The 20,570-nt window shown below is 37.9% G+C and overlaps 1 protein-coding gene and 1 non-coding gene across 12 annotated transcripts in view; both read right to left on the bottom strand.

Annotated features, from left to right (window-relative positions):
• Nucleotides 1-19,334, bottom strand: part of N4bp2 (NEDD4 binding protein 2) — a 75,805-nt gene extending 56,471 nt beyond the window's left edge. For 7 of the 11 annotated variants that reach the window (XR_013425764.1, XM_078021208.1, XM_078021209.1 and 4 more), the window contains exons 1-3: nt 18,379-18,515; nt 13,750-13,813; nt 11,127-11,226 (exon numbers count right to left, since the gene is read on the bottom strand). The gene's annotated coding sequence lies outside the window, so the exon portion shown is untranslated. Of the gene's footprint in view, nt 1-375; nt 2,912-11,126; nt 11,227-13,749; nt 13,814-17,713; nt 17,956-18,378; nt 18,516-19,118 lie in introns of those variants that run through there. The other 4 variants (XM_078021210.1, XM_078021211.1, XM_078021214.1 and 1 more) reach the window with 3 other exon arrangements.
• Nucleotides 10,538-10,723, bottom strand: LOC120892470 (small nucleolar RNA SNORA73 family). Its single transcript, XR_005737188.1, has one exon. It is a non-coding gene; the product is annotated as a small nucleolar RNA SNORA73 family (small nucleolar RNA).
• Nucleotides 19,335-20,570: the final 1,236 nt, after the last annotated feature.

The following is a 20,570-nucleotide window of genomic DNA, read 5'->3' as shown; positions in this document are numbered from 1 at the left end:
GCTAAAGCAGTGATGAAGGGAAATGTATAGTGCTAAATGCATACGTTGGAAAAGAAGAAACACCTTAAATCAACAGATAAGCCCTCATCACAAGAACCTAGAAAAAAATAGAAGGAAATGAAAAGACAGCAACGAAAACAGGAGAACAACAGAGAAAATCAAATTTTAGAAGTACAAACTAGCTAATTAAAATAAATACAATCCACAAACCTCTAGCTAAAAGAGAGAAAACACAAATTATCAATATTAGGGTTAAAAATGGAATATCATTACAGACCCTGAAGATATCAGCAGACTAGTAAACTACAAACATTTATACACACAGAAGTCCAGTCTACCGTAACACACTCAATAGATAAAAGACTTATAATTTACCAGGTGTGGTGACACATGCCTATAATCCCAGGAGCTCAGGAGGCTGAGGCAGGAGGATCATAAGTTCAAATCCAGCCTCAGTAACTTAGCAAGGCCTTAAGCAATTTAGTGAGACCCTGACTCCTAATAAAAAATAAAAATAGGCTGGGGATGTGGCTCAGGGGTCAAGCAGTCCTGGTTCAATCCCTGGTACCAAAAAAGAAGGGGGGGAAAAAAACTATAATTTTTAGTTAAATTTAATTCACAATTTTAAAACTAAATACACACACACACACACACACACACACACACACATATCTCAGTATTAAATGAAGAACTCTAACAAACATTTTTAAGAAAACTCAAAGTGACTTCTACACAATCTCTCCTAGGAAATAAGAGGAAGGAACACTTTCAATTCATTTTATAAAGTTAGTACTATCCTGATACCAAAACCAGAGGCTGGGATGTAACTTGGTGGTACAGCTTGCCCTGCACACCTGAGGTCCTGGATTTGATCCCAAGCACTATCAAAAAGAAAAAGCCAAAACCAGACAAAATCAAAAAAATACAGACCAACTTCCCTCATAAATGTAGTTACAAAATCGTTAAGAAAACATTAGCAAATAAAATTCAGCAATATATTTTAAAAACTTATATACCATGAAGTTTATTCCAAAGATGCAAAGCTGGTTCAATATTTAAAAATTAGTGTAATCTACAATATTAACAGGTTAAAGAATAAAAATTAAACTGTATCAATCAATATTGGAAAAAATCTGACAAAAATCAACACTCATTCATAATTTTTAAAAAACCTACCAGAAAAAAAAAAAAAAAAAACAGAAATAGAGGGGCACTTCCTCAACTTGATAAATAACATCTACAAAAAAACCTACAGTTGGCTGGGTGGCCAACCGTAGTAGTATGGTGGCCCATGCCTATAATCCCTGCTATGGTAAATGAGGCAGGAGGATAGCAAGTTCAAGGTGAGACTGAATAACTTAGCAAAACCCTACCTCAAAATAAATTGTTTTAAAAGTTTGGAGATTTGGCTCAGGGGTAAAGGGATTGCCTAGTTTATACAAGGTCCTGGGTTTGATCCCCAATACCACCATCCACCAAAAAATTTAAAAAATAAATAAATTTAAAACCCTAGAGTTAACATTATATCTAGTGATAAAATACTAAATGCTTTCCTCCTAAAATCAGGAACATAGTAAGAATATTCACTCTTACCACTTTTATTCAATATATTGCTAGAAGTTCTAGCTTGTAAAATAAGGTATAAAAAAAAAAGAAAAGAAGTATATATAGATCAGAAAAGAAGGAATGAATCTGTCCCTAATAACAGATGATGTGGTCATTGAGGAATCTACAAAATATCCAACAAATAAGTTTAGCAAGGATGCAAGACAAAAAGAAAGAAAGAAAACAAAAAATACAACAGTTACCTCTCCTAGCAATGTACATGGTTGCAGAATATTCAGTCACTCCAAAAAACTATGAAATACTTAAGTACAAATCTAACAAAAGAAATGCAAAACTTTTATGCTGAAAATTACAAAACAGGGATAAAAAAAAAAACAAACATCTAAATTCATGGCAAGACAGCATGTTCATGGACTGAAATGCTCAACATGCAAAGATGTCAATTCTTCCCATATTCATATACAGGTTTAACACAATTTCTATCAAAACTCAAGCAAGACTTTTTTTTTACAAACATAGACACGATTATTCTAAAATTTATAAGAAAAAGGAACTACAGGGCTGGGGATATGGCTCAAGCGGTAGCATGCTTGCCTGGCATGCGCATGGTGCTGGGTTCGATCCTCAGCACCACATATAAATAAAAAATAAAGACTTGTGTCCACTGAAAACTAAAAAATAAATAAATATTTTAAAAAAAAAGAAAAAGGAACTACAGCTAGAACAATTTTGAAAAAGAATAGAGTGGGAAGGGATCAATCGACCTGATTTCAAGAGTTCGTAAACAGCCACAGTAATCAAGTCTGCATGGTATCAGCAGAGTAACAAATCTGGGAATAGAATAGAAAACACCAAAACGGCTAACATATATATGCCCAACTGGTTTTTGATGAAGGTGCAAAAGAAATTCAATGGAAAATATACAGCCTTTTCAATAAATGATATTGGAACAAGCAGACACTTAGAGGCAAAAAATATAAAGCTTAATCTAAGTCTCACACTTTACAGAATAATTAACTCAAAATAGATCACAGATTTAAATGTAAGAAATAGTGGGGTGCTGTGGAGCATGCCTATAATCCCAACTACTGGGAGAATCAGGCAGGAGGATCACAAGTTTGAGGCCAGCCTCAGTAATTTAATGAGATCTTACATCAAAATAAAAAAATAAAAAAGGCTGGGAGACTGTAGCTCAGAGGTAGAAAGCCCTGGATTCAATCCTGAGTACCACAAAAAAAAAATAAAATAAATTAAAAACTGATAATTTTCACTTCAAAATAAAAATTTGCTCCATGAAAAATCCCTTTAAAAAAAGAAAAAAAAAACTCTCAAGAGGATAAAAAGACAAGCTACATACTTGAGAGAGAATATTTACTTATTATATGTATGACAAGGAACTAATATCTGGAATACATAAAGAACTTATGAAAATTTAACAGCCAAAATAAACAATTCAACTAGAAAATCAGTAAAAAAGGAGAAAATGTTATATGAAAGAAGCATACAAATGGCAAATAAGCAAATAAACAACCTTTGATGTCATTGGCCACTAATAAATGCAAATTGAATCTATAATGACATATTACTTACCTATTAGGTTGGCTAAAATAAAACATATTGACAACATCAAATAATGGCTAAGCTTCAGAGACACTAGATCCCCCCTGTGTTGTTGATTGGAATGTAAAATAGCATAGTCACTTTAAAAACATTGGCAATTTCTTTAAAAATTAAATATACAACTATCATACAAGTTGCACTTCTGGATTTATATCCCTGAGAAATGAAAAACTATATTAGCTCAAAACTCCAGGTAAATGCTTACAACAGCTTTATTCATAATAATGTCATTCAATGGGTAACTGGTTAAAACAAATACGATACATCTATTCCATGAAATACCAGTCAGTATAAAAAAAAAAAAAAAAAGACCTGATACATCATTAACCTATATAAAATTTCAGAGAATTATACTGAGTAAAAAAACCAACCCTACAAGGTCATATATTAAATTATTCCACTTATATAATATTCTAGAAATGACATAATTATAGACATGGAGAATAGATTAGTGATTTCAAGCCTTGAAAAAGGAGTAAGAGAAGGAGGGAAAAGTAGAAATGGGCAGAGCACAGTGGTGCATGCCTGGAATTCCAGCAATTTGGGAGGCTGAGGCAGAGGACCACAAGTTAAAAGCCAGCCTCAGCAACTTAAGGAGGCCCTAAGTCTCAAAATAAAAAAATAAATAAATGAAAAGGGGTGGGGATGTGGCTCAGTGGCTAAGCTCCCCTAGGTTCAATCTCTGGTACCAAAAAAAAGAAAAGGAAAAAGAGAAATGGCTATAAATGGGCCACTTAAGGAATTACTATATCTTGACTATATTAATATTTGTATCCTGGTCGTGATCTTGTTCTATATTTTTACAAAGGGATACCATTCAGAGACACTGAAGTAGTGGGGCAGGGCAAAGAGAAGAAGAAACAGTAAGGACATAGAGTTCAGCCATGCAATAAACATAACTAGACTAAATATCTATTCAATAAACTAATAGATAAACTGGGCTGAGGTTGTGGCTCAGTGGTAGAGCGCTTGCCTTGAACATTTGATTTGATTCTCAGTACCGCATATAAATAAATGAATAAAAGAAAGGTCCATCAAGAATTTTTTTAAAGTTTTTAAAAAATTTATATATACACACACTGCACCCAAATAACCATAGTATACGCTTTTTCAACTGCACATGAAATCATGCTAGAAATCAGCAGCAAAAATATAATTTAAATAATAATTATAATAATCAGAACCCAATTGCTTGAAAGTTAATTAAGTACAACTCTATAAGTGAGTCAAGGAAGAATTCACTACTATGTTGATTACAAAATATTTTAAACCAAATACTTTAGTTGTATACCACAGATTAAGATATTGTAAAGTCAGGCACAGAAGACAATATGTAAAAACATGTATATTAGAAAAGAAAAATGACTGAAAAAAAATCAATGACAGAAGCATCCATTATTCCCAAGCAATTGGGATAAAAACAGTGAATCAAATTTAAAAAAAACTATACAGAATAAAAACAAAAGAGCAAATAGAAAACAAAAATACACAAAAGGCAATCAAAATTAAGATGACATTGGGCATGCACCTGTAACCCCATCCACTTGGGAGGCTGTGACAGGAGGACCACAAGTTTAAGGCCCGCCTGGATAACTTAGCAAGACTCTATATCAAAAAAAAAAGGTCTCAAAAAATTTTTAAAGGGCTGGGGATGTAGCTCAGTGGTATAATCCCCCTGAGTTCAATTCTGAGTAATGGGGCAGGGAGAGAGGGATGATAAATCTCAGCCCAAGCAGGCATGTCCAGAAGCTGAGGCGGGGAGATAGATTAAGTCCAAGAATTTGAGTTTAAGACCAACCTGGACAACATAAGGAAGAAAAGAAAGAAAGAAGGGAAGGAAGAAGGAAAGCAAGAGAAAGGGAGGGTAGGAGGAAAAGACTTCTAAGTTCATTTTATGAAGTTAGCCTAAGCTTGATACCAAAACCTTAATAAAGACATTCAAAGAAAAAAAAAATATCTAGGCAGGAGGTATACCTCAGTGGAAGAACACTTTCCTAGCATATTCAAGGCCCTAGATTCCATCCCCAGAACCACAAAGAAAGAAGAAGGAAAATTACAGTCCTGTTTCACTAATGAAAACACATGCAACTTTCCTAAATAAAATTTTAAAGTAGAGATGAAAAAATTATATGAGTGATAGGTTACCAAATATCAAAGTTACATAGAAAAAGAATAATGCATCAATTTATTTATTTATTTATTTATTTTTAAAGAGAGAGTGAGAGAGGAGAGAGAAAGAGAGAGAGAGAATTTTTTAATATTTATTTTTTAGTTCTCGGCGGACACAACATCTTTGTTGGTATGTGGTGCTGAGGATCGAACCCGGGCCGCACGCATGCCAGGCGAGCGTGCTACCGCTTGAGCCACATCCCCAGCCCAACATCAATTTATTTTTAAAATACAAGATTGTATTAACATTTGGAAATCACTGTAATTCCTCACAATAAAGAAAAATCATATAATCAATTCAATGTATACTGAAAAAGCATTTGAAAAGCCAACATCCCACTTACGACAACTCTACACAAACTAGAAATAAAATGGAAATGATAAAAACACTTATCAAAAACAAACAAACAAAAACCCTCACAATTACGAACTTGCTGAAAGTTTTCCCTTTATAATCAGAAATAAAACAAGAATTTCTGCTATCACCACTTCCATATTCCATTGTTGTAGAGGTCATACCCAGCACATTAAGACTTGAAAAGGAAAAAAAAGTTAAGAATAGGACATAAAAATACAGAACTACCATTATTTATAGATTTTTGTGTGAATACAAAATCCAAAAGAATCTATACATTAGTAATCAGATAGTTTAGCAAGGGTGATAAGGTGTATTTGTTAATACTAACAAACATCAGAAAACAAAATTAAATCTGAAGGTCAATTCTTATTTTTCCAGATCTATCACAGCAGTACTTCTGATGGATCATATTCCTCCCTGCTTCTCCATCCTGAGAACTTACTCTCCTCTCCTGAAGACATTGCCACTCTCAGGCTTTTCAACTCAAGACTTTCCCAACTCTCAATTTGAAAACTGCTCTGAGGCTCCAATTGAGCCTGGGAGCCTCTTCTTTCTCATTGATCCTCACTGATCCAGACTCATGGTTTTAAACACATCAACCTGCCAACAAACTGACATCTCCAATAATACTTCTTTCCTGACTCCAGACATCAAACTACCCTCTGAACACTTCTACTTTATGTATCTAATAAACAACCCAAATTAGGCATGTGTAAAAAGTGATCTGATCCTCCACTAAAGAACTGTCCTAACTAGTCTTGAAAATCTCAGCTAATGGAAGTTTCCAGTTGCTGAGGCCAAAAAGCCAAGAGTCATTCTTGCCTCCTCTTCCCCTCACACCTTATATCTAATCATCACTTAGCAAATCCTGCCAGTTCTAACTTCAAAATACAATTAAAATCCAACCATTTCTCACCACCTCCACATTACCTACCTGGTTCAAAAGCAGCAGCATCTCTCATCTGATTTTAGTTTTAAGTATATTAGCTCCCAATTATCTTTTTGATACCAGTTTTATTAAATATAATATATAAACTATAAAATTCACCATTTGGGGTTTCTCTCTCTTTTTTTTTTCCGTGTTTTGTGTGTGTGTGTGTGTGTGTGTGTGTGTGTGTGTGTGTGTGTGTCTGTTTTGCAGGGGATTAACCCAAGGCCTCACACATATTAGGCAAGCACTTTATCACTGAACTACCCTCAGCCCAAAATTCACCAAATCTGAGGTACACACAATTCAGTTGTTTTCAGTATATTATGGAGTTGTACAACTATCTCTACAACATAATTCCGAAACATTCCCATCACTTCTAAAAGAAACTCCATACCCTAAACCCTGGCAATCACAAATTTACTTTCAATCTCCGTAGACTTGTCTACTGTTCTGGGCATTTATATAAATGGAATCATACAATGTGATCTTTTATGAGTGGCTTCTTTCACTTAGTCCAATGTTTTCAGTTTACCCAAGTTGCAACCAGCCTGTATCCTTCATTCCTTTTAGTGCTAAGTAATATTCTACTGTATACCACATTTTACTTATTAATCAGTTAATAGATATTTGAATATTATGAATAATGTTGCTATGAATATTCATGTATTAGTTTTGTGTGGACATATGTTTTCATTTTTTAGGTACATACCTAAAGAAGGAATTACTAGATCATATGGCACCATAAACAAAAGCTTTGGTTGATTAGTTAGTTGGGGATTGAACCCAGAGGTGCTTTACCACTAAACTTCTACCCCAGTCCTCTTATATTTTATTTTGATATAGGGTTTTGCTAAATGGCTGAGACTGGTCTCAAACTTATGATCCTCCTCCTGCCTCACAGCCTCCTAAATTGCTGGGATTATAGGCCTACACCACCGTACCTGGTTCTATATTTAACCTTTACAGAACTACCAGACTTTTTTCCAAAGGAATTGCATAAATTTCAGTTTCTCCTAGCAATGTATAAGGATTCCAATTTCACTACATCCTTACCTATACCTGTTATTACCCTTCTGTTTAATTATGGCCACTCTAATTGGATCTAGCTTTATCTAGTTGGTTTTTATTTGTATTTCCCTAATGACTAATGTTTTCTACCACAATTACAGATGCTTATTGGCACTTGTATATCTTCTCTGAAGAAATGTCTATTCAGATCATTTGCTTGTTTTTTAAATCTGAAATTTGAATCTGAAACCAGATTTGTCAGATTCCATAATATAGTATCTCTTTAGATTCTAGATGGAATTTTAGGCAGCCATTAAAGACTATATTTTGAGCTGGGTCCCTTTAGTCCTAGCTACTTGAGAGGCTGAGGCAAGAGGACTGATGAGTCTAGAAGCTTGAGGACAGCCTGGGCAATACAGAAAAACGCCATCTAAAAAACAGAAACAAAAAAAGACTGTTTTTTGACAATATTTAATGGAAACTTTATTAAAGGCAATGTTAGAATACAACCTTCACAGACACCCAAATGGGACTGAATTACACAAGAATGGACCCCCCAAAAAAATTATAGGTGATTTTATTTTTTACATACTACTTTTGGATTTTTCAAGTAATCTATAACATATACGTTTTTCATATCACGGAAAAAATAATCACTATCATAAACTAAAGATGAGTTTTGGACTTTCCTTTATGCTTACTTTCACCAGTGTACAAATTATATATCTCCTAACACTCTTTTCTTTCATTTTGTCTGTTGGTATTAAAAAAAAAAAATCTAAATACATAGGTAATCTGAGTATCCAACTAATGTTTTATATAGAGAAAAAAATATGATATATAAAACATACAAAGCTGGCACTACCTCCCAAACACCATTTTTACTCTATATATCCAATTTATTTAAGTCCCACTTATTCCACTATAAGTAATGTTCATGTTTAACTCTTATACAATCTGATCTTACATATCATCACTTTTCCAGGAGAGTCTAATATTAAGACAAAAGTTTAAAAAAGCATATACAGTTTCTTCACATATAAACCTGACCTTAATTGAGTATCCTAAAAGGATATGTAATATAAGAATGAGTAAGGTTTGATATATTTTAGAAATATACTCATATTAGAAAATGGCTCATATAAAGAACCTAAAAGCAGATAATTATTAATAACAATACTATGAATATAAATTCAATATATACACATTCTCCAAACCCTTCTACCTGTAATATTCAATTTTAAACTGATAGAGATAATAACTGATAAATATTTACTCCCTGATAATCATCATAGCATTCCAGCACAGTAAGCAGAGGTCTTATCAATTCTAGTTTTGTTTGTTTGTTTGTAGTACAAGGGATTAAACCTAGGGGCTTGTATACGTTAAACAAGTACTCTATCACCAAGCTACCCTTCCAGTCCTTTTAAAATTTTTAGACAAGTTCTTGCAAAGTTTGTCCAAATATGCTGGGTGCAGTGTTGTACATCTGTAATCTCAGCTGTTTGAGAGGCTAAGGCAGGAAGACAGTGGGTTTGAAGCCAGCCTGGGCACCTGAGCACCTAAGCAAGACCCTGTCTCAAATATAAAAATGACTAGGGTTCAGTGTAGTGGTGCAAGCCTATAATCCTAACACGTTGGGAGGCTAAGACAAGAGGATCATAAGTTTGAGGCCAGTCTCAGCAATTTAGCAAGACCCTATTTCAAAATAAAAAGGAAGAAAAAGGGCTGTGGTAAAGTGCCCTTGGATTTAATCCCCATCACCAAAAAGAAAAAAGAAAAAAAAAAAAAGATGCCCAACTACACTAGAGTGAACATAAACTCTATAGTGGTATGGGAATGGTCAATACTGCCATTAAAGTGGACGTACGAATAATACCACTTTAAAAAAAAAACTCCAACTAAAAATCTCATCATCAACACAAAAAATTTCCCATAAAATTTTATGAATAAATCTGTTGTTACATGTATATACTGTCAGGACCAGAAACTTTAAATAAACTTACCGTTGTCATTGTGAAATAATATGCAAAAAATAATATATTTCTATAACAAGAAAGATGTTCTGGTGGCTGGAGACACAGAACATTTGCCAAGGATGCACGAGGCCTTGGGCTCAACCCCCAGAACCACCCACACATATACCAAAAAAAAAAAACTTCTATTTAATACTCATCATCAGACATTTAGGAAGAACAGGCTTAAGAAAATTGATACTAACAACCAAATATGAATAATAAATTAGCTTTTTAAAAATCATCAAAATACAAGAATACCATCAAAAATATTCCCCTATAAAGTATATATAGGATCCAAACACATCATGATTCCAGACAGATCAGAAATCTCCCTCAAAAACAAAGGCTACCAAGAACCAGCACAATCCATCTTTACTAAGGGTTAGGTTACCTAAAAGATGATTTCAAGTGTACTGTATGATAAGGGTAAAGCAGATACCAAAATGAAGGAACAAAAGGCATGTCACTACAAAGACAATATTTACCAAAAAAATGTAAACAATCACCTTTAAAGATATTTATATGTCATAAGAATTATTTCTTATAACTGATAATTGAAAACATCCTAAACACTGATGGAAATGAGTATGGTAAAATTATAGCAAAAACATCCTTTTAAAAATTATGCAGCAGTTAAAAAAAAAACACAGAGGTGTGTAGAAACCAGCAGAGCTCTGAGACATGTTGCTAAAGGTAAAAACCAGTTGCTGAATAATATGGTTTTCGTTTGAAGAAAGTCAGGAAGATGGATTTCTCTATAACCCTTCAATATTTTCTATAATTTTTTACCAATTATTGTAACACTAGTCTTGCTTAATGATTTTAGAGCCTTCCATTATTAGCTTTACTGACATTTTTTTTTCACTAACATGTTTTCTACATGGTTTGTCTCCTCAGTCACAAAGGAATCTGAGATGTTATAGGAAGATGCAAGCCCAGCTTCACCTCCGACATTGTGGAAAGAGACTATACATCCTGTGGCAGAGACCCATGCTCCCCTACACCACTTAGACAGGGCTTGGAGAGAGTGACCTCCCAGGATGTCTACACTGGAATCAACTTACAATTTCATCCATATATGTCTGTCTTCCCAACTAGCTATATTCCTTGAAAACACAGATCATAACATATACTCCAAACTAGCACTTAGAATAGTTCCATGCATAAAATAAGCCACAAATAATTATGGATGGCTAACAATATATAAAATATAAATAAGCAAGAGTGGCATTTTAGAGATAGATAAACTAAAATACTCAATAAATAGAAAAACTGGGACCACATTTAGATTCTCTAAGATGTTTTATACAACTACTAGCTCCTTTAGGAATTCTAATAAAACAAATCCATGATTATTTTCCTTCTCATGAGACATTGTTCTTTTAATCATTCAACTACATAAATGAAAGCTTGAAAATCTACATGTAAAATACCCTACAATTTTAATAATACTTACCGTCTATCTGGCATTGATGCTATTGACATGCTTAGTAAGACCACAGTTGATACCTGCAAACTCTACACCTCTTCCTGTTATCCAACATAAAGTCTTCTTACTATAAAATAAAATATTATACATTAAAAGCAAACTCATATCAAATTATAACCTTAAATGAAATCAAATCCAAGAGAATGTTTATAATGTAAATATACATGACATTCCAAAGAGAAAACCATAAAAAGAAAGACTTCATTCACCACCAATGGAAGGGTCTATTAGACTCCGAAAATGGTTATATAAAAAGAAAGAATCAGGCATTTTTTCTGCCTTTTTATGAAGAATGATATTTCAAAGTAATAAAGTAGACCTGGTTGATGAGGGAAACCTTTATAGAGGCTAGCCTAATGCAACGTTGTTAAAAGAACAACAAAATCCAAAACAAATCACCATTTTGTAACCCATCATTCTGATGATCACATAATCACTGATCAAGAATCATCAATAAAAAGAGAATAAAGAAGTCCCTGTTTTATTGTATTATGTTAGAACTGTTAGTGTGTCTGGCCATCAGCCAAGCTCCTAGGCCTCTCCTCTGGCTCCTCCTTCTACTCACTTCAGTTACTCAGGGCTGGTCTGTCCCCTAGTTCTATGACTGGTCTAACCTGTTATCTTTTCATCTGTTAAAGAGGAGAATGAAAACAATGAGAACAAGACAAAAAACAAAATCTGTATGCCAGGTTTTTTGTTTTTTTTTAATCACTTGTTTGTAGTTTCACAAATAAGTGAAAACAGAACCTCAAAAAAAAATCATCAATGAATGTTAAAATCATTATTAGGTGAAAAGCTAATAGAAATTAATCTGATGAGCAGGGGATGCAGCTCAGTTGCAAAGCATTTGCCTGTATACATGAAGCCCTGAGCTTAATCACCAGCACAGCAAAAAAAAAAAAAAAAAAAAAAGAAAGAATTAATCTGGTGCCAAATTAGCATACAACAGATTACCTGCTCAATGCAAAAAGAGAAATATAACTTGACAATGAAAAATCAATGTCACCACCTGACCCTGATGACCAGATACCATTGTAATAGTACAACAAGATATTACATGCCTCTTAATATGAAAGGCTATTAAGTACACAGTATTACTAAATGAAATACTCTTCTCCAAAACATGTTACCTAAATCTACTTGTTTGTAGTTTCACAAATAAGTGAAAACCTTTATATCTAACTCCCAGTTTTTAAGAATTACAGGGAACAGAGAAAGCAGTCACATTGCATCATGAGGAAACAATCTAGCAACACAAATGTAATATGGTCTCAACAGAGTTATCAGATCAGTATCACAGAGGAAGAAAGGAAGGTAGAGGAGTGGGTGGGAGAGTAAGAAGGACAATTCGAACAACCAAATGCAACTGGTAGCAGTTGATTGAAACCTGGTATTTAAAAAAAACAAAACAAAAAAGCAGCAATTTTTGGAACAATTGGGGAAATATGAATATGGTATGATTAGTATATATGAAGGAATTATTGATAATTTTACTAGAATGATAACAGAAAATAGAATATGGTTGCCAAGGGTCAGAGGGAGGGAGAAAGAGAAGCTGTTCAATGAATACAGAGTTTCAGTTTTTTAAGATGAAAATGTGCATATAGTTAGCAAGACTGTACTGCACATTTTTAAATGGTTAAAATAAGCCAGATGGGGGTGGCACACACCTGTAATCCCAGCAACTCAGGAGCCTAGGCAGGAAGGAGCTCATTGCAAATTGAAAGCCAGCCTCAGCAGCTTACTGAGGCCCTAAGCAATTTAGTGAGACCCTGTCTCAAAACAGAAAATAAAAAAGGCTGAGGTGTAGCTCACTAGCTCACTGGTAGAGTGCCCCTGGGTTTAATCCCCAGTACTACACCACATGCACGCACACAAAAAAAGATTAAAATGTAAAGAGTTAACTACAAAGAAAAAGAGGTGGTGGTTTAGCAGGGAAAGAGAATGTTCACTTCAGAGAAGTAGAGTTAGAAACAGAAAAGAAAATCACAACAGAAATCCTGAAAAATGAAAAATAAATTTTATTTCATTGCAACTACACAATTAATTACCAACTTTGGATCCCCTAACAAGTAACTTTACTAGATCTTGATAGCTCTGGAAATGATATGCAAAATTTACTCCGTTACTTGGTATTCCTCAATAAGAATGCAAATATCATATCCATCCATTCTCCCTATTCAACATGCCCCCTACCTAGGGAGCTTTTCCCCATTTCCCCAGGTACTCTCTATTTCACCTACACCTAATTATTTGCTTCCCTCATCAAGTAGGCCAGTATGATATCTCTGCCTCGCAAATGCTCTGTCCAGAAGTCCCTATCCCTCATGCAACCAAAGTTGTACTCCTGGCTCAATTAACTTTACTTCAGGAAAGTTTTCTACTCTCCCAAAATCTGACTAAGAACTTTAAGCTCCTACTGTACTCTATGCATACCTTTACCTTAGCACCTTTATATTTATTTGTTTAGACTACTAGCCTAAGCATCTTACAGATATGTGTCTTATTTAACAAATGAGTTCAACAAACAATTATAATATGCTAACACAAACCAAAATGCCAATTTAGTTCTCTAAAATATTGTATTTACCATTTCAGTCCCCGGAATACTCAGGTCCATAAAACAGAGCATCTTCTTCCTACAAATTAAGTACCTACAAAGATAAAATTCATGATCAGAAGAGTAATTATGAATTAGAGGACTGGGGCTGTAGCTCATTGTAGAGCATTGCCTAGCACATGTAAGTCACTGGGTTTGAGTCTCAGTACCATATATAAATAAATGAATAAAAAATAAAGGTCCACCAATATCTTAAAAAATTTTTTAAAAACTTACAAAAAAAGAATTACAATGGAGCTGGGCTTGGTGGTGCACACCTATAATCTCAGAGGCTCGGAGGCTGAGGCAGGAGGATCATGAGTTCAAAGCAACCTCAGCAAAAGCAAGGTGCTAAGCAACTCAGTGAGACCCTGTCTCTAAATAAAATACCAAACACGGCTGGGGATGTGGCTCAGTGGTCACGTGCTCCTGAGTTCAGTCCCCAGTAACAAAAAAAAAGAATTGCAATGGAAAGCCAGGCATGTTGGTGCACGCCTATAATCCTAACAACACAGAGGAGGAAGTAGAAGGATTGCAAGTTCAAAGCCAGGGCAATTTTGTGAGGCCCTAAGCAACTTAGCAAAACTTTGTCTCAAAACTTAAAAGAGGGGGGTTGGGACTGGGCAGTTAAATGCCCCTGGGTTCAATTCCCCATACCAAAAGAAAAAAAAATTAGAATGGAAGCCAGGGACAGTGGCACACATCTGTAATACCAGAGATATGGGTGGCTGAGGCATGAGGATTGCAAGTTCAAGGCCAGCCTAAGCAACTTAGTGAAATCCTATCTCAATTTACCTCCCTCCTTTGTTATAACCTAACCAGTAAAAATAATCAATCTCAATGTGATAGGAGAACAGAGTCCTAGGAAAATAAACTAGAGGCTCATGTAATAATCCAGATATATATCAAAGAAGATTTTTTCATGGAGGTATTGCCCAGAACTACAACCTGAAAGACAAGTATGAGTTAACAAAGCAAAAGAGGAGGTAAGGAGAGATCTAGGTAGGTATTCAGGCAGACAAGCTTCTGTACTAAGGCCCATATATTTAATGAACTCAGTATCTTAAGGGAGAAATGCAAGTAACTGAATAGGACTAGCATATTGAGGGCAAAGGGAGAAAGTGACAAGAAAATGAAGACTGTAACTAAAAGCCAAATCATGAGGGTTCTGAAAGCCAAATCAAGTTCAGACTTTATCATTGCTTTCATTGAAAGCAATGAAAATCCAAAAAAAAAAAGATTTTAAGTAGAGTGTGTTAAAAGAGATGACTCTAGCTACAGTGAAGGGGAAAAAAATTGATTGCAAGACGAGAAGCAGGGAGGACCAGTCAAGAGGCCACTGCAGCAACCCAGGTGAAAGATACCAACCATGAAATAGGATGATAGCAGTAGAGATTAAGAAAAGGAACAAATTCAAGTGACTATTATAAAAGAAAAATACAATGGGGTTCAATGATCAATTGGAATGTGAAAGAAGAAAGAGAATAAACGTTAGAAGAGCTAAGAGCTAAGTGGTAGAACACTTGTCTAGAATGCACAAGGCCCTGGGAAGGAAAAACTAACTACAAAGTAACAGCAAAATTAAAGAAAAATATTTTCAAGAGAAAAAGACACTAAAAACCATATTTTGGGGACTTGCTCAGTTTTAAGAAAAAAGAGCTTGATCCAATAGATGATCAAAGGTTATAAACATTTAGAAAAAGGTTATATACATTTAGAAAAACAGGATCCACCATTAGTCTAGTGAGGTTTAGTGAAACTGGTACACCCAGGACCTGTTCTCAGCCAAGTGTTAACAACGTGGGTTCTTTGATCCAGTAATTCCATTGATTAGTAGTCATAAAAATCTAGTTAATTTAAGATGGGTCAAGTAGCCCACACCTCTAAACTCCAGCCACTTGGGAGGCTGAGGCAGGAGAATGGATACTTAGCCCGACCTTGTCTCAAAATAAAAATGGCTGGGGGTTGGGCTGGGGCTATAGCTCAGTGGAAGAGCATTTGCCTAGTATGTGTGAGGCACTGGGTTCTATCCTCAGCACCACATAAAAAAATAAATAAAGGCATACTGTCCATCTACAACTACAAAAAAGTTAAAAAAAAAAAAAAAAAAAGGCTGGGGGTGTAGCTCAATGGTAAAGTGCCTCTTGGGTTCAATCCCCAGAATGTGGGGGAAGGGTAGAGCATTGGGCTTCAATCTCTTAATTCCAAATGTAAATTACTTTTAAAGGCATATAATAGATATTTACTGTTTCACAAAGCAAACTCAGTTTCTTCCCAAATCTTAATGTTATTTTGTATATAAAAAGCTGAAGGCCTGGTGCAGTGGCACACAGACACATAATCTCACAAATCAGGAAGCTGAGGCAGGAGGATTTCATGTTGGAGGCCAGAGTAACCAATCTAACAAGACCCAGTTTCAAAATAAAAAACAAAAAGGTTAAGGAATGTAGCTCAGTGGTAAAGCACCCAGTTCCTGGGTTGGGGAAGGTGTCAAGGGAAGGCAAAGCTAGGTAGTTATTTTCTAAAATTCACATTGACTAATAAACTGCATATCAAAAGATATACATAATCATGAATAATCATATAAAGAAGGGAAGGTTTCTTTGTTTGTTTGTTTTTGAGACAGGGTCCCCCTGTGTGGCCGGACCAGGTGTTTACCCAGGGTCTCAAACATTGCATCTACCTACAGGCCAAGCTGGGCTTGAAAGAGAAGTGTTGTAAGGAAAATAATTAGCATTTTTAAAAGAAATGTTCCTGCACTTATACTTATTTAACTTCTATAAGACACTGTGCCTACGTTAATGCACTTTAATGAAGAAAAACATGCCTTTACCATAACTCAAGTCATTTTTTTCTTTTTTTTAATATTTATTTTTTAGGTGTAGATGGACACAATGCAGTGCCTTTATTTTTTATGTGGTGCTGAGGATCGAACCCGGGTCCTACCCATGCTAGGCGAGCACTCTACCGCTGAGCCACAATCCCAGCCCAAGTCATTTTTTTCAGTACAGTTCAGTACTCCCATTCTCTCCCCTTCAAAGCAACTAAAATCAACAGGTGCACTAACTGATACTCGCAAGTACTGTATGATGATTTGTAGAGTTGGGTATTTTGGTGTTGTTGTTGTTATGATTATTGTTGTTGTTGTTGTTCTACAGGCTAATCATTTTTTCTTTAATTGTAGCCTCCCTGCAGAAGAGCAGCCATTTCTTTCCTATTCTCCCACCACCTCCAGCATAGCCCCTATCCTCATATAGCACTTTAAAAGGATCTGGCATAGGAACCAAAAATTGATTTAATTCTGACCTATAAAAAGGAAAGATGCAAAAAAAAAAAAAATGAACCACGCTTGCCAAAACACAAAATACACGTTTACATTTCTTGAAGCGTGTTAAGAATTCTTCTGGGGAAAACTGAGGTTAAAGGGGTGAGTTACAAAAGAGAGATGGTTTGAGAGAAAACACAGGAAACAATAAAAACGGGATGAAAAGGTTGATATTGGCAACAAAAGATAACCGTTTTTGTTTTTTAAGAGAAAGAAAAGGCAAGTGGAAACCAGTCATTGTTTTCTAAGAGGCCAGGTTCATCTTCTAGATTTTCTCCTCCGAGCTCAACCAATCCCCACCTTTTCTGAGTTAACCAGTCTCCAGGCAAGCAGCGCTTCTTGATTGGCTTAAAGATGTCGAGTAGAAAAGCCAGCCAATCCTGCCTTCAAGTCAGAACTGTGCTATGGAGACATTACAACCACTGCATGGCGAGAATGTGTACAAACCTGTCGGTGCTACAAAGATCTGATACTAGTTCTAAGAGGGTTGCCGAAGGGAAGATTCTTCAAAGCCAATACTGACCATGATCTGACATCTACAATTTTTCATTCCTCTAGCTCTCTTAAGGGAAAAACTCTTGTAACCAAAAACGAATGAGAATAAACAGTGTCCCCGGTGAGATGACTCACTCTATCGAAGTCGGATTTCCAAACCGAGAGCTGGGAGAGGGTCCCGAACAGAGAAGAGCTGGAGAATGGTCCCAAAGTTGCGGTGGGGGTGGGGAGTGGACGTGAATCTAAGACGCACAAATACTAGGGAAGGGGAACGTCTCCCTGCAGAATCCAAAACCCTTAGGTGTAGAGTGAGTGGCTGTGTGTTTGGATTTGGAGAAGTGAGTAAATAAACAGCTCTGCTAGGACTACGTGCTCGGGAAGGTGGCCTCAAGTTCCCAGAAGGCTCCGCCTGGGAAACACCGAAGGCGCGCGGAGGGGTGCAAGGTCAAGCCCCGGCGGAATCCGAGGGGGTGACCAGGGGGGCGAGAGGGGCGTGTCTGGGGCCTGGAGGCCCGCCAGGCACTGGGAGGCCGGGAGGCAGCCGCGGCGCCCGCCTTCGCCCGGCCTCGGGCTGCGTGCCAGGGCCCGCCTCTCGCCGACGCCTCACTTCCCTTCTGTCCCGCGGCCGGGCCCGCGGGCCGGACAGCCCGCGTCGGCCCCCACGTTCGGAGCTTTGCTTTTAGTCGTAGCGCCACCCGCCGCTGCCTCAGGCCCTCCGCTTCGGCTCGGCACCCCGGGATCCTTTCCCTCCCCGGCCCCTTCCCCGGACCCGCCGCCTACCTCCCGCCCAAAGCCTTTACCTGCTCCTGGAGCGGGCGGAGGGCACCGAAGCCGGAGCCGCGTCGTCGAGTGTGCGACGCGGCACCGCGGGTCCGCAGCCCTTTCCCGCCGCCGCCACTGCGCTCTCCGGCGCCGCGCAGGGCTGGCGAGCAGCTGCGGCCGCGGGGGGGAGACGCGCAACGAGCGCGCGGAGCGGGGAGACACTGCCTCTCTCTGTCCGACCGGGGAAGAGCAGCCTCACAGGAGCCAGCCGCGAGAGGGCGGGTGGGCGGCCGCGTGGGGAGGGGTCTCTAGGAGTAGGCAATGGCTGCCACGTCGCCCAGGTGGATCGCCGCCCTCCGCCTCCCCCACACCCGCCGGCTCCCCGCCGCGACCTCTGGTTCGTTCCGGGGCTCCGCCAGGGCGCGTCGACCCGCCCCGTGGGGCCGGCCCGGGCGACCCGAGCCCGCCGGCGCTCCACCTCTCCCGCTCCCTCAGGAGAGCAAGCCCCGGCCTGGCCGGTTCTACGGCGTGGGGCCCCCAGCCCCCGCGGGCTGGCTCCAGCCTGTGGCTTTCCCCTTCCTACTCAGGGGCACCGGAAGGAGCAAGCTTCTGTCCATTTATCAGGTTCTGGGGGAAGGCTGGAGCCGTTTCGCGCGGTTGAATGTAGCGACCCGGGGCCGGAATTCCTGCCAAAATAAGCAGTTGCTGAACCACGGCAGTTTCCAGCCCTCGTTTCTCTCTCCCAAGCCCGAAAATCAAAACAAACACAAGGTCGTACTAGCCGGCCGAGCTGAGGGAGGAAATAGCAGCTGGGGCGGGCCCGCCAGCGTGGGGTCCCGGCTCCAAGTTGGGAGGGACGGCGGGCGGGCCGGAGGGCCCCGCACTGCTCGCAGGGGCTGCTCACTCCGGGCAAAGGAGGGCCGCAGCCGCGGCGCCCAGCGCGGAGACAAAGGAGACCGCGGCCGGACGGAGGCTGCCTGCTCCCTGGACCCGCGCTGCCAACGTGGGTCTGAACTCGCTGGCGGAAACGAACGTGCAGGCACATTTGCATGTGGAACTGTGGGCACCGGCCTTTGCCCCCTGCAGAGCTTGAGGTTTTTTGGTTTTTGTTTTTCCTTCAGATGCCAAGAAAAAGCAAGAGTATTCTCTTCCCTTTTGCGATTTCTATATTATTAGCCTGACCTCCAAGCCTGCTCCATGTGTCCCCCTGAACTCTGTCTTCCCCGGTTTATTTGTTCTGTGTTCTGATATGAAGTATTCCAGGTTATGAAAAATTCCCATCTTAGCTTTCTGACTAGTGATACTGATTGGTGGTGGTTTTGCTTGGTGTTTTGTTTTGTTTTGTTTTTTTCCTTCCTCGGTCCCATCTCTTTGCAGTTACTTTGTATCCCACCTTTAAATGTTTTTTTCGCAGAATAGAGAAATGAAATAAACTCTTGACCAAGTATTCCTTTACTTCCAAAAGACATGGTCTTTCAATATTGTTAGGACACTTGCTATAAACTGAGTGTAAATTTGGGGAAAATGCAAGTGAATTTTTTTCTTCATTTAGATCTAATTGGTGCCCCAACACTATTCTATTGATTTTTCTAGAAACCTGTAAACAGGGAACTCGGGATGGTAAATTTTCTGATAAAATCACCCACACGAGGGGGGGAGGGGGAAGAAGGGAAGTTTGGTTTTTTTGGGTTTTTTTCTCTTTTCTTTTTTTTAGAGATCTCTTGAGTTCCAGTGTTAAGAAATTACTATGCAAACACCTTTCTTAATGCTTTTACTAAATGTCAAAAACAAAAAGTTGTAATAACCCAGAATCTCAATATATAATAGCCAGTGCTGAGAACCTAATATTAGCTTTGCCTCTCAACAGCCCTTAAAAGAGGCTAATAACTGTAATATATGCCACTTTTGAAATGAAAGAACCCTAGTAATTATAAACTTCAAACAAGTCTAGCAAATTAATGTTAATTTCGTTCATATGAAATATGTTCAACATGATAATAAAACTTGCATTTAAATTCTTTGTTTTCCTTTGAACATCTATTAAGGATTTATCACATTTTAAATCTGAACAATAAGAAATGAAGTGTTTTTAACATTGGAGAGAATATTTCAAGGCACAAAGACAACATCCAAGCTGAATAATTTTTTTTTCCTTACTCTACCCGTAAAAGAAAAACGTCAATACCATAAAATTCTGAAAGTAGACTCAAATGAAGAACAAAGCAATCTT

This window comes from Ictidomys tridecemlineatus, chromosome 9 (genome assembly GCF_052094955.1).
Source record: "Ictidomys tridecemlineatus isolate mIctTri1 chromosome 9, mIctTri1.hap1, whole genome shotgun sequence".
NCBI lineage: Eukaryota > Metazoa > Chordata > Mammalia > Rodentia > Sciuridae > Ictidomys > Ictidomys tridecemlineatus.
Note: the sequence above shows the minus strand (reverse complement) of the source record. Positions and strands in the feature narration are given on the sequence as shown.